Source organism: Cupressus sempervirens, chromosome 9 (assembly GCF_028749045.1).
Source record: "Cupressus sempervirens isolate cs-2001-9-10 chromosome 9, ASM2874904v1, whole genome shotgun sequence".
In the NCBI taxonomy this organism is placed as follows: domain Eukaryota; kingdom Viridiplantae; phylum Streptophyta; class Pinopsida; order Cupressales; family Cupressaceae; genus Cupressus; species Cupressus sempervirens.
In genome coordinates, this window is record NC_143126.1 from 277,801,123 (window position 1) to 277,816,068 (window position 14,946).

Consider the following 14,946-nt stretch of genomic DNA (forward strand, 5'->3'; position numbering starts at 1 on the left):
AGAAGCAATTGAAAATTCTTTAATAACTATACAAAGGGAGATCCTAAATTTTGATTGCCCTGATGACACTATTTACAATGAATGGAAGGAACAATTTATGTCTATAGAATTGATGGAAGAAGGTGACGAGGTAGAAGAAGATACAAGTGTAACTGTTACTTTAATAGTTGATGATGAAGACAAGGAGAATCCCCAAGTTAAAGTAAATTTGTAGGTAACTAAAGAGGACACATCACTTTCAAGCCTCATAGCCACGTATTCTGAGGATTTAAAATAATTAGAGAATTAAATCATAAAGCTTTATTGTTCCAAGAGATGTAACAAAAAAGGGGCCTACCAAAATAATATAATAATGTTTAAGTTCTTCTGTTATAGACAATTTTGTCTTTTTGTGGTAACAAATTGTAAATATCTTTCATAAAAAGACACCTATCAATTCTCTATGCCTAAATCTTGTTGTATCTCACTTTAAATAAGTGATATTCTAGGGCTAGAGAAGGGTCCAATTTCTAATGCATTTTTAGTTCTATACTTCCGATGTTTTTGGTCCAATCTTTGAGCAAACTTTATGATGTATCTCCTTTGTAAATTTTTTGAGAATACATTACTATTGAGTGATCTTTGTGTTGCTTTCTAGGAGTTATTCTGATTTTATTACAATTGTATAAAATTTTCAAGAGAAAATTAATACAAATTTGAGTTGTCCCCATATCAGTTCTTGTTGAATTTTGTCTCCTTTGTTGTTACCTAGTTATTTTGAGGTTGTGTGAGTAAAGCTTCTTCAATTGAATGCAATTCATTTAGGTTGTATGTCAATTCATTACTACTATTAATTCAATGAATTAAGTAAAGGATTTGATGAATTTGATGGGATTGATAGGGTAATAGAAAGAATGTCTGTCAGGATGAATTCTAGTAAGAATTGCTGATAATATTTGTTGCAATAAAACAAATTAAATCTATAAATTGGAGTAGACTCTGAATCGCAATGGAATAGGCACTGATCAAATTAATTTAGTATGTAGATAGGTATGTTATGAATAAGCATAAAATCTAAAATCACAATCAACTTTATTTTACTTTTCTTGAAGATTTTCAAAGGTAGTCAACACTTGTTTGCATGGAATTTTTTAGCCTTAGTTAGCCACTATTGTTCAGAATACTTACAAATCTATAGAAGAATTGTGACCAAATCTTCTATATGGGATGTACTTTATCTAAAATTTCAAATTCATGCATGTGTCTAAATATAGAAGATGAGAATTAGAATGAAACTAATATAATTCTCATATGGTAGCATTCAGTTTGAATCATCCCCTATGGTATACCCACCCTAGTTTTGCAGAACCTAAAGAGTAGAAAACCATCCTTGGTTTTTTTGAAGTTGGGCCCAAGTGGTTTACACATGTAATTTTTAATGGGAATTGGCTAATCCTTAGGTTGTGTGAGTAAAATCATTTCTATATTGAGCATTTTGTCAGTAGTTTTAAAACACCAACAAAATGGTGACTCTACTGGGGAGCTATCCAACACATCTGTGAAAAGTATTGTAGTTCCTTTGGTCCTATTATATACATGTGTGTAAGATATTTTAGTAATTATCAAGGTAGTAATTGGTATGTTGTAGTGACAAACCTTGAGAATTTAAAAAGAGAGAGAAAAGAAAACCAAATACCACAAAGATGCATTGATGTATTCAGCCCTCCCAAGTGTCTTATCTGTCAAGCAAGAGTTGGAGTCATATGACCTTAGTGATTGGTCCACTTGTGTTAGATATTTCCATATTACTTGGTCTCTTTTATTTGAAGTTAGAAGTAATTTTAATTGTTGTATTTTCCCAAGAATAGGGTGGCAACTCAGTCAAGGTTTTGAAGCTAGTGCTTATTTGATAAATAGTAAATATGGTTGATAAAAGAAAACACACAAGACCTTACACAAGAGCCAATCTTGATATACCAATGTATATTGGTTTTCCTAAAGGTAGTAGGAAGAACCTAAATAAGAAAAAGGTAGACCAAAACCCCACTTGGAAACCAAGAGGTAGTGTATCAGTTGGTTCTTAGTATTAACCAGTGGTAGGGGGAGAGTCTTCTTCACTTAGTTTTGAATCAAAAACCACAAGACTCTTTGGAGGGATAATTAGTACCCTAGTACTAGATGAAACAACATATCTAGATAAGGATATGTCACCAATAGGGAATGTATCCCCTAGACCAGATCTAATAACTAAGATGAATCACAGGCTAGGACTCAGAAGTTCATTTGGAAATCCTTTTAATCCCAGGGTAGTCATGTACATGGAACCTAATCTTATAGACCTAGATGATCCTACTGATTTAAAAGCCACTTCTACAAATCCTAAAAAAGTATGATCAAAAATAGGAGTTTTTAAGAAATAGATTGCTGAGGAAGAAACCAAGTGTATTCACCTAGAAAATGAAAGAGAACAAGCCACCCTGGATGCTATAGTGGAAAGAGATAATCTGCTTAGAAGGATAACTACCTTAAAGGAACAAAATAAAAAGTTAGAAGAAAGAATGACAACCCTCCATACTAATTTCTTTGGAGATGTAGATAGTTTGAGAACTAAATTTTAAGAACAAGAAAAACTCTTGAGTCAAAAGCAAGAACCAGTCATTACTCAAGTCCAAGTTTATAGACCTATCCAAGTACATCCTATAGAACGCACTGTGAAAGCTGTAGATAAAGGAAAGGGAAAAGCTATAGGGATCCAAATAAATGAAACTCAAGCTCTACCAAGAAAATCCATAAAACCCTCCATGTCAAAATTGGATCTAGAACTAGAGAAGGCTAGAAAGGAGAAGGAAGATCTTGCAAAAGAGCTTGAGTAGGTGGAGATTGAAGCCCAAGCCATACAAACTAGGAGGAAAATCTAGTTCATAAAATCTAATTCTGCATTGGCTTCATGGCCAAATTTGCCTACCCAATCTACAACTTATTTACATGCTAGTGGTCTAATGATTCCAACTCAGGGAATATCTCAATCTGCCCCTACCTCATCATTCACCATTAGCATTCAAGTCCCCATTGTCTAACCTCAACAATCCCAAAATGTTGTCCTTAACCAAACCAACATAGTAGGCACTTCAAATGTTCTTGGTTTTTAGAAGAAACTTTTATATATGGAAAAATATAAACAAATGCCATTTATAGGTATCCCTTGTGCTCTACATCCCATATCTTTTGACTTAAGAAATAAAGTTGTTAAGTTCTCTATAAATAATGTTGTTACTGGTGGAGAGCCATTGAGATTTTTCATAGATATGCTAAATGATCATGAAGTTGAGCATGAGGATGTGGTAATGAAGTTTTTTGTTCATTCACTAACTAAGGATGCAAGGGATTGGTTCAAAAGGTTACCTGATGACAATATTACCTTATGGAGTGACTTGGAGAAATTTTTCAAAGAGCAATACGAAGATAATACCAATGTAAGGTTCATGTTAACTGAATTCAATAACATCAAGAAGAATACTAATGAATCCACATTTGATTTCAATGTAAGATTCTAGAAAGGTATGTACAAACTATTTTAAGTTATGAGGTTGAATGAGGATGTGTGTCTCACAACATATTTTAATGCTTTTAATAGCAAAATGGCTTATCAATTGAGGGATAAAGATCCTAAAACTTTGAGGGATGCCTATAAGGTTACAATGAATATCGAGAATAACAATAAAGCATTTGGAAGGCTTGGTAGGAGAGATGATCCAAAGTTGTTCAATCCCAAAGATAATAACAAAAGGGAGAATGATAAAACTCTTATAGGAAAGAGCCAAAAAAACCCATACTAGGTCAAGTTTTGGAATTGCTAAAAATGATGAATCCCACTAGTTTCAATACCTAGAAGCCAAATTTTTCTAAGAAAGCCCCTAAAAAAAATAGTAATTTCAATAGACAACCTAGAATGTAGAATTACCATTATGCCACCCAATGGAAGGATGGCAAGCCAATCCCTAACCAAACCCAAATTGTAAAAGATAAGGGTACACTAGATCCTCTACAAAGAAGTTTAGTTAATATGAATGATAATGTGCCATGGTGTATTATTTGACAATCACCTCACTCTATAGAATATTTTTCAATTGCGCAATCATTTTCTTTTGATCATAGTACACAAATTTAGGAGGAAAAGGAAGAAAAAAGCCATGATGATGTAATTTATAACATCATGAGTATGTGAAGTGATGGTGTGGATTCTAATTTGCAAGAAATAGGCAGTGGTCTTGAGAATAAGAAAATTGCTTATCAGTTACATCATCAAAAAATGTTCTCAAACAATGAAGGATATAATGAAGATTAGGTATGTGCTATATCTACTAAAGTTGGTCATGTGAATTTGAGGATGCCTTCTAAAGAGGAAATTGATAGGATCACTGCAGAGATGATCTCTGAAGTACATAGTAATTACAATTTGAGAAACTAAATAGTTAACAATGATGTTGGGAAGCCGTCTGGTATATTCATAAAAGATATTACACATAAGATGAAAGATGAAGATAAGAAGGCTAATGTAGAGGTAGTCAACATCAAAGAAATAAAAACCAAGAACTGGGAACCCAAGAAGAAAGTTCAATTTCAAACAAATGAGATAGCAAAAGTAATTGTGCAAGAAAAGGGATCAAGATCTAATACTGCTAAGCAAATAATAGATCCTGCTGCTCAGAAGGTTCTTACTCCAAGTATGATTGTCAAAACCACTATATCTAATCCTATTGACATGATATCCATGTTATCACAAATTATTGTAAAAGTATCATTGTCTAAGCTATTTAGAATTGAAGAGCATAAGAGAAAAGCTTTGTCATGGTTGGGAGGGATAGAAAATAATAACAAAAATGTAGAACAAAATGTCATTCAAAAAACCCCCTTAGTAATAGAAGATAGTGGTATCATGTCCCAAATTCCCCAAATGTTCTTGGATGATTCATCAGTAGCATACATAGAAATATTAACCTATTTTTCTTAGTCAAATTATAAAAGGAAAGATGTTAAAAAATTGCATGACAAATTTAGGAGCTTCTAACACCATCATGCCTTTCAAAGTAACGGAAGCTCTAGGATTGAATGTAGATACTAAGCAAGGTAGATGTAGAGGTCTAGATGCTAGAGAAGTCCTAGTTATAGGTACGATTATTGCTCTACCACTAAAGCTAGCTACATATCCTAAGGTAGAATTTACCATGTCAGTCTTGGTAGTTGATATTCCTCCACATTATGGAATGTTGCTCTCTAGAAAATGGAGTGCTACTGTGGGAGGTAGCCTAAAATGTGACCTAACTTGTGCAAGTTTTCACATAGGGGACAAGGCTATTAAAATAGATAGAAAGCCAATGGTTAGTCATATTTTGGGTGAAAATTTTGACAAATATGCTACTTTGTTTTTAGATACTAGTGTGAATGTATTCAGAGATGAGTTAATTATCCAAGAAGTGGAGAAATTGCCTACTGTGATTGAATATTAAGTTAAGTTTTGTATGGGTTCACCTATATTATGGACAATGTTCTTTTATGGGGCTAGTTCTAAAAAAGGTGTAGGGGTAGGGGTAGTTTTTGTTTCTATAGAGAAAAACACTTTTAGATATTCCTTTACCCTAAACTTTTCGTGCACTAACAATATAGTTGAATATGAAGCCTAGTTGTTAGGATTGAAAGCTGCTACCCATCATCAGATCAAAAAGTTATAGGTTATAGGTGATTCTAAATTGATTATCTCACAAATAAGGGGAACATATACTTCCAAAAATATATAGTTGAAATAGTATAGAAATTTTGTTTGGGATAAAATTAAACCTTTTAATGCATTTGGTATATCATGGAGGGATAGAACTTAGAATAAGATGGCTGACATATTAGAAAATGTAGCAATTAAACCCTGGGAGATATCATTTGCAAGAATTTCATAGATTGAAGTTTAAAATAGGCCATCAATACCTAACAATGTTGAACATTGGAAAGTCTTTTAAGATGACAAAGACATTGTGAATTTCTTGCTAAATGAAGATAAATATCATGGTCAAGAGTTGGATTGTAGTGATTTGGTCCAAACCATAGATGGGAAGGAAACAATTTTTGGTCAAGAGGTTATACAATTAAATACTAATAAAGTACCTAAAGCTTTGGTTGTTTTGGAGAACATGTTTGATAGCCAAGATAAGGTAAGGCCTAGTGCTAACGATTATAAACCTCAAGAGCTAGAAGAGATAAATTTGGGTACTACTAAGGCTCCTAAGAAAAATTATATTGGCCATAATTTGTTAGCTAAAATTAGAAAGCCTTTGATTGACTTACTGAGGAAATATAGACATGTTTTTGCATGGTCATATGATGATCTAAAGGCTTATAGAGAAGACCTTTTTCAACATTTCATACCATTGAAGGATAATGTAAAACCTTTTAGGCAAAAACAGAGACCAGTTAATGAAGTTACAGGATGGGGGAATAATTAAACCTATTAAACATTCCACTTGGGTCTCAAATCTAGTACCTGTTAGGAAAAAGAATGAAGATATCAAATTGTTTGTAGATTTTAGAGACTTGAACATTGCATCCCTAAAAGATAATTATGGGTTACCAAACATGAAAGCTATGTTGCAACAAGTAACTAGGTCTGAACTTATGTCTATGATGGATGGGTTCTCAGGATATAACCAGGTCCTGGTAAAAGAAGAAGAGTAGTTTAAGATAGCATTTGTAACTGCTTGAGGAACTTATGTATATGTGAGAATGCCTTTTGGATTGATTAATGTTGGTACCACTTTTCAAAGAGCCATGGATGTGGCTTTCCATGAGTACATCAATAAGTCTATGGTTGTCTATCAAGACCTTATAGCTTATTCTAAAAGGGCTAAAGACCATTGTAGGCACTTGGAGAAGATATTGATCAAAGCCCTAGAATATGGTGTATCATTAAACCCTAAGAAATTTACATTTGGGGTAACTAAAGGAAAATTATTAGGACATATAGTATCAAAGGATGGAGTAAGTATCGATCCTAAAAGAGTAGTAGCTATTGATAATGTCCCTAAGCCAAAGAGTGTGAAAGGAATACATTCCTTCTTTGGGCAAGTTAACTTTCTAAGGAGATTTGTTTCAAACTTTTCTAAGAGTAGTAGACCTATTTCTAAAATGCTTAAGAAAGGAGCTATTATTAATTGGGATGGTGAACCTTCATAGGCATTTCAAGATATTAAATCTACTATAAAGAATGCTCCAGTCCTCAGGACTCCAAACTACACAAAACTAATCCATCTTCTCTTTTACATCTTTCCATATAGTAGCTATAGTCTTGTTGTAGAAGAATGAAGAAGGATATGAATAGCCAATTGCGTTCTTTAGTAAGTCATTACAACCTATTGAATTAAAATATGAGATAAATGAGAAACAAGCATATACTTTAGTAAAGGTTGTTAAGGCTTTTAGATTCTACTTGATAGGTGCTATTGTTATTGCATTTGTGCCCAATACTACTATAAAAAACATTTTTTTCAACAAGAAGTGTCAAGGAGAAGATGTAGGTGGATCAACAGGATCCAAGAAATTAACATTGAAATATAGATTACTAAACTAGTAAGAGGTCAAGGGTTAGCAAAGCTTATGGCTCAATCTAATTTGGATGATAATTAGATAAATATAGTAGTAGATGACTTGACATTTGATTTATGTGATATGGATCACTGTGAATGGTATACTAATGTCATCCATTAGCTGCAACACCAGGAAGCCCCTTCCCATCTAATTGAAAATGAGAAGAGAAATAATAAGTTACAATCCATTAGGTACATAATTGTCAAGGGAAGTTTACGGTGGAGAAATTTTGAAGGAATAATATTAAAATGTGTTGATCAAGAAAAATCAAAAGAAGTGTTAAATGAGATGCATGCTAGAGTTTTTGGAGGGCATTATATGGCTAAGACCAATGTAGACAAGGTAATGAGAGATGGATTCTAGTGGCCATCTCATTTTAAAGATGCTCAAATCATGGTTCGAAAATGTGATTCTTGTCAAAGGTTTTTTGGAAAACTAAACTTCTCAAGTAAGACTACATTAAAGCCAATTGAGGTTCAAGAATTATTTCAGCAATGGGGTATGGATTTCATAAGTGAGATATCTCCTAAATCTAGCACTCGCTATTCCTAGATTTTAGTTGCTACTGATTATTTCACAAGTGGGTAGAGGTAGTCCCTACAAGAAATGCAACTAGTAAAGTTGTCAACAATTTCTTTCTAAATAACATTATTTGTAGGTTTAGTTGTCCTTAGAGAATTGTAATAGATAATGCAATGTGATTTAGGTCTAAGGAATTCATAAAATTCTATTACAAATATGGAATTACTAGATAAACATCCTCCCAATATCATCCACAAGGAAATGGACAAGCTAAATCCACAAATAAAAGCTTGTTAAAAGTTCAAAAGAGGACCTTGGATGATAACAAGAAGGCATGGGATTCTAAGTTGTAGCTAGCAATATGGGATGATAGGATGACTATGAAGAAAGGTATTAGAGTAGCCCCATTTGATATGGTATATGGAATTCAAGAAAGGATGCCATAGAACAACCTAATGAGCTTATATAACTACATTCAAATGTATGATGAGGATATCATTGATGACATGCAAGAAAAGATTGATGAACTGGTAGGATTAGTAGAAACTAGGAGAGAAGCATCCCTCAAGAACCAAAAGTTGCAATTACAATTAAAGACATTATATGACAAGAGGACAGTAAGAAAAAAATTTGACAATGCAGATCTAGTGCTTATGTAGAATGCCATAATTGAGGAAAAAGGAAAACATGGTAAATTTGATCCTATCTAGTTAGGTCCTTATTTAATTGAAAATACTTGCGGAGAAGACTCTTATATTCTCAAAGATTTTTTAGACAACATTCTTGAACCATTGGTTTATGGACAGTTCTTGAAGAGGTATTTTTCTTGAAAATATACTTGTTTCTTCCATGAACAATAGTTTAGGGTTTTTCTATACATTTTCAAATCCTTTGGTCTTTGTGTCATTTCATGCACATAGTTTTTTCCTTTTTTTGTTGCTCTCTCAGAGTTGTTAGTTTTTAAGAACTCTTTGTTTTGTGGTCTACTTCTCCCAAAAAATTTGAGCCCTCATTTGAATCTAGAGAATTCAATGTCCCCAGATAGAGCCACTATTGGCCTAGTTTTTCACCATTCCTATTTTTAATATTTAGCAGTGAAAAACCCTAACTATGTGTGTTCAGATTTTGAACTTAGTTTAAGACCTTGGATAAAATTCATCAAAAACCCTAGTGCTTTATCTTTTTTACCCTAGCTTTTGAAAAAGTTATGACTTTAGGCAGGATATTTTACCCTAAGTTTTAAAATTACACAAGGATGACTTCATAAATTTTTGTTAAACCTTTTATATCATTTCTTTTGATTACATAAACATGTACCTTTCAATTTTCTTATTATCATTGTTCCATCAAATCTATCTCCAATGATTTGATCAAGTGCATGATACCTTTTGACATATTTTTCTAAAATAGGTTCTTTGGACTTGGTGTGAGATCCATTGTTTTCATCATGAAATTCAGTATTAAGCTTGGCTTCCACTATCTATGACTTGGGTCCTTCAGACTCGGTTTGAACTAGATTGGGTCTTGCAAGTTAGTAACTATTGGAAATCTTGGGGACTCGGGAGGTGAAATCTCCTTTCTTTCAAATAGATTTGGTAGGGTATCAAGTTCATAGTAAACAAATCTTTTGTAATCCTAAGGCTCTTTTTTGCTTTCTTCTTCACTCTTTTCTACAAACCCATCAATTCTCACATGTGCACTTTCTATGATCTTATGTGTAGACAAATTCAAACATTTGTATGTTTTACTTCTATAGGAGTATCCTAGAAATATGCCTTCATCACCTTATACATCAAATTTTCCTTTTCTAGACTCTTTCAAGATATAGCATTTGCTACCAAATACTTTCAAATAACTTACATTAGGCTTGTAGACATACCATAGTTCATAGGGAGCTTGGTTTTAGTCTTTCTTCAACTAAACTTGGTTTGAAGTATGAATTGTAGTGTAAATAGCTTCCTTCCAATATTTAATAGCAACATTCTTTTCTATCATTAGTGTCCTTTCACAATCCATGATGGATTTGTTTCTTTTTTCAACTATACCATTCTGCTAAGGTGTACTAGGGGTTGATACTTGTCTTTTGATTCCTCTTTCAATGAAAAAATTATTAAATTCAGTGGAGATGAATTCGCCACCTTTTTCTAATCTTAAACATTTCAATTTTTTTCCAGTATCTTTTTCTACTCTTGCCAAATACCATTTAAATTTCTCAAAAGCTTCTGATTTTTTTTTAGATACATCACAATCATCATTCTAGAATAATCATCAATAGAAAGAATGAAAAACTTTTCTCCATAGTAACTCTTTATTCCAATGGGTCCACATAAGTCAATATGTACAACTTCTAATATTTCTTCTAACTAATATTTTTTTCTCTTAAAACTAGTCTTTCCCATTTTACCAATTTGGCAATTCTTGCATAAGCCCATATCAAGTTTCTTCAAACTAGGTGTTACCACTTTTTTTTTTCCTCATGTCCTAGGGCAGTTTAGTCATGAGTCTTTTCTTAGTCATGAAGCTAAACTTGAAGTTTCAATTAACTTCAAGTTCAAGTTTGAGCTCCCATCTATCTCCCATATGTTGAAGTCTACTTTCTTTCCCCGAGTTAGTCTTGGTGAAATCGAAGTTGAAGTTGAAGCTCAATTAACCCAAACTTCAACTTCAACTTCAACTTTGATGTCAATTTTGTATACTAACACTATGTTTTCATGCAAGCTTTCAATCTTTGAATTAAAAAAGCACGGTGGGTCCTAATAAAGACACTTCCCAAGGCATGTGATATAATGAATAAGAATGTTAAGGTGGTACATGTTATGATATGACAAGATTTGGTGAAAAGGAAAATTTGTCATTTCATGATGACATGGAGTGTTAATAAGCATGTGTATTTGATAGGGAAAAGTGTGGTGGGTCCCAATAAAGAAACTTCCCAAGCCATGTGATATAATGAATAAGAACATTAATGTGGCACGTGTTCTAATATTGCAAGATTTGGAAAAAAGGCAAATTTTCCATTTCATGATGACATGGAGTGTTAATAGGCATGCAAATTTGATGGGCATTTATAACAAATTACTCAGAGTGTATTTTCTGATGTGCGGCATATGAATAGTGATTATTACATTTACTTGCCAAACCTATACTATGATTTCCTTTGTAATTAATCCCTTAAATGCATTCATTTTGCCATTTCATTACTCATTCTTCCATTTGCAAAAGAAATTCTAGCGTTATCTGATAGGGGGAACGAGTCGTAGGATATAGCTCTCTCAAACTGTAAGTGCATTGCCATTACCCTCTGCAATTATATTTGTGCTTTCTTTTGTTCTGTAATATTTCCATTTGTATCTTTTAGACCCTATTACTCCATAGCAAGCCATGAAATTATTTCATCCCAAGATGCCCAAATTTGAAAAGCCATGTCTACTTAGCTCTTTGCCTAAAATTTGTGACACATTTTTGGTTAATAAAAAATTAACCGATGTCATTGAAAGAGCTAGAAACACCCAGTTAGGCACCATTTATCAAAGGATAACTAATATTGGGTTGCTTGAAGCTGACAACTTTCCTACAGAAATCACATGTCCAAAGCTAGTTATTGAGCATGCAAACCATTATGACCCTAGCACAAGGTGTATCAAGAAAATTTTAGGGGAAGTAATATTTAAGATTAATAGAGCCAGTGTTTATTCATCCCTTAGGATTCCTCACAAAGAACCCTATGAACCATGGATGTTTGAGGAAGTAGAACACCTATATGCCAAAAGAAAAGGAAGTTATGATAGTAAGGTAGCCTAGTCTTGGCTTCTAAAACCAGCAGAGGGTGGTTCAAGGTTGCCAAAACCTTTAGTCATTGAGCATTTCATAAAGGAAATTGCAGACATTGTACTTTTGTTGAATAGAATTAAGGGAAATGAACATCCATTTCATTAGGAGTCTTGGATGTATTTCTTCATCCAAAAGATTGTTGAAGAAAATAAGTTCATTGATTGGGCTGACAAAATTGCTAAGAATTTGCACAAGGGTTTAGTAGCTATTAACAACTTTGGTCCATTTTTCTTGTCCTCCTATTTGATTTATATCCTAGCAATGTTGAAAGAATGGGAAAACCTCCCACATTCACCTTGGACTGATGAAATGCCCATTTACTAGTATTATAGTGATCTTTAGGAAGTTGCTTTGTGTAAGGAATTCAAAAGGGTAAATGATGTCTTTTTGGGAAGGCTAGTGTTTGAACTTCAAGGTCATGAAAATGATAGGCTATCTAAAGAAACCATGAAAGCTATACAAGTCTATGGATTCTTTTATATTCAATTTCCTAGGTTCACATATCTCAAGATGGGTGGTTTTTCTGGTGAACCATTAAAGTTGCCTCATTATTGCTCAGACTCTATAGTTTAATCTAAAATGTGCAGACAATTTTTCTCTATGGTACAATCTTTTCAGATTTCTAAAAGGTCTTCTTATGTATTCTTTCCTATTGAAATTGGACATAATAGATTTTGATTATACAGGTTTTTTCAGGAATAATGTTAAGAATGTAGTCTCTCTTGTTCATATTCCATAGTTAAAAGACTACTGGGAAAATTGCCCTAATGAATTTGAAGTAAGGAAAAGACTGTGGCCATGGCTAACTATTAAACAAATCAATATGTTTAATGTGGATCTTGATACATGTGGGCTAAAAGAGGAGGATTCTAAAGAGGTGCTTGACCCATTTTACATTGACTGAATTGAATGCATACTAATTCTTGAAATTGATTAGGGAAGGAGAGAAGAAGATGATGTATTCATTCACACTAAGGATGTGTTGGCTAGGACTAAAAGTTTGATAAAATCAAAAATAGTTGCCACCCCTGACCTGACTGGGAAGTTTTCAAAAAATAAAAGTAAAAGGGCTCCCAAAAAGAAAAGAGTGATCACTAATCAAGATATTCATGATCCTATTGCAAGTCCAGTTGAAGTTGAAGCTGAAGTAGTTCCAAACCCACTTCAACTTCAAGTTGAAGAAGGGACTCCTAAAACTAAAAGGGTGACCCATTCAAGCACAAAGAAGGCATCAACAACCAAAAGCAAGGGAATAGTAACAATTGATCTTGAGGTTGTAGAAGAACTACCTATGGTAGACTATGGATCTGAACCTCAAAAGTGGACAGTAAATACTAAAGGCCAAGAGAATATTCTCACCTTGGCCAAATTCTCCCTTGCCATTAACAAAGAACCAATCACACCTAAATGGTTGGAGATTTCTATTGAGAAGAAGTGGAGCATGGTTCCTCTTTCAATGCCAATTGATGATTTAGTCAGTATATGTTTGGGAAAAACACCTAAGGTGAAGAAAGAAAGGAATAAATTAAGGATCAAGTTAGATAAGAATTTATAGCATTGGTTGGTTGAAATAGCCATGCCACTAGATGGAAGTTTAGGCAAATCTTTGGCTCCTTAGGATTATCAGATAAAAAAAATTGATCTAGGAAAAGGAAACCATGAGGTAGATATGGAATTCTTCCAAGCCTCTAATAAGAAGATTGCACACAGGGTATGGAAGGATGGACAGGACAAACAAGAGATGAAGGAGACAATAAAGAGTATGGTACAATATATCAACACCATCCTTCATCCTAAGGAAAATCGATTAGTGAGATGTCAGTGATTGTTGATGTGTCCTCACAACCAACCTGCAGTCTCTTGGGAACTTGCATAAATGCAAAGCAATTGCAAAAATAGTAGGGGAATGTGTGCAAGGCATCTTGGATGACATTGTGAAACATATAGGTGGACCCTGAATAAGGCTTCAAAAGAAATATCAACCATTACTAAAAAGGTAGAAATGAGTAATAAAGGATATGAGAAGGAGAGAAACAATTGGGCAAAGGTAGTGATATGGCTAGAAGATATCCAAGAGTTTGGATTACAAAAATTCCAAGCCAAATGTCCTATGGAAGGTTTAGACGAAAAAGCCTTGTATGTGATCAAAGACTATATTGAATGGAGGAATGAAGCATGAATACAGGGCATGACTGAAATCAAGGAAACACTACAAGAACTTAAGGTCATACACCAGATAATTCAAAGAGATCCTAAGTGGTTTGTCAAGCAATTTACAAGTAAAGAAGAAGACTATGTTGCCCAATCTTAGGAAGTGATCAAGGAAGTTCAGAAGAAATTCCAAGAACTTCAAGATAAGAAAGTACCAACTAAGCAAGATTTTTCATATGTAGAACACACCGAAGCCATGCTAATAATTAATCTAAAACACTTGTAAATGCATGAAGAAAAAATAATGGTAATTGAAGAGAGAAAAAAGAAATCTGGAAGGAGCAACTTGCCTACATTGGTCTGCCACATCAATCCATTATTTCAGCATTCTCAACTACCTAAAAAGCATGTAAAGTGGCAAGAAACATGACTAGTGGGGATGGTGCTTCCTGATTTAAAGAAATAATTACACATAGTCACTTAGTGGTTCTTTTTTGTTATTTACTTTTCTTGCATTTTAGTTAGCGTAATTGTGCTAACCAAAAGACTATTTTACTCTTAGTGGGGTAATTTTGGTAATTTTCTAGCCCCATGCCTTATAAATATGTAATAATTAGTATGGCATAGGGTTGATCTCCAGTAGACTGATAAACAAAACTATTTTTGTTTTAGGTATAATCTTAAGTTTTAGAAGTGGCATTTCAAAATTTTGCAAATACAAAGAAAACTCTATAGTTTGATTTTGTTAAGAGTTTTGGGAGTAGTTACTACTATCTACTTGTTTGAATCAGTACTTTTGAAGATATTATTTATATAAAAACTCTTTGTTGTGTT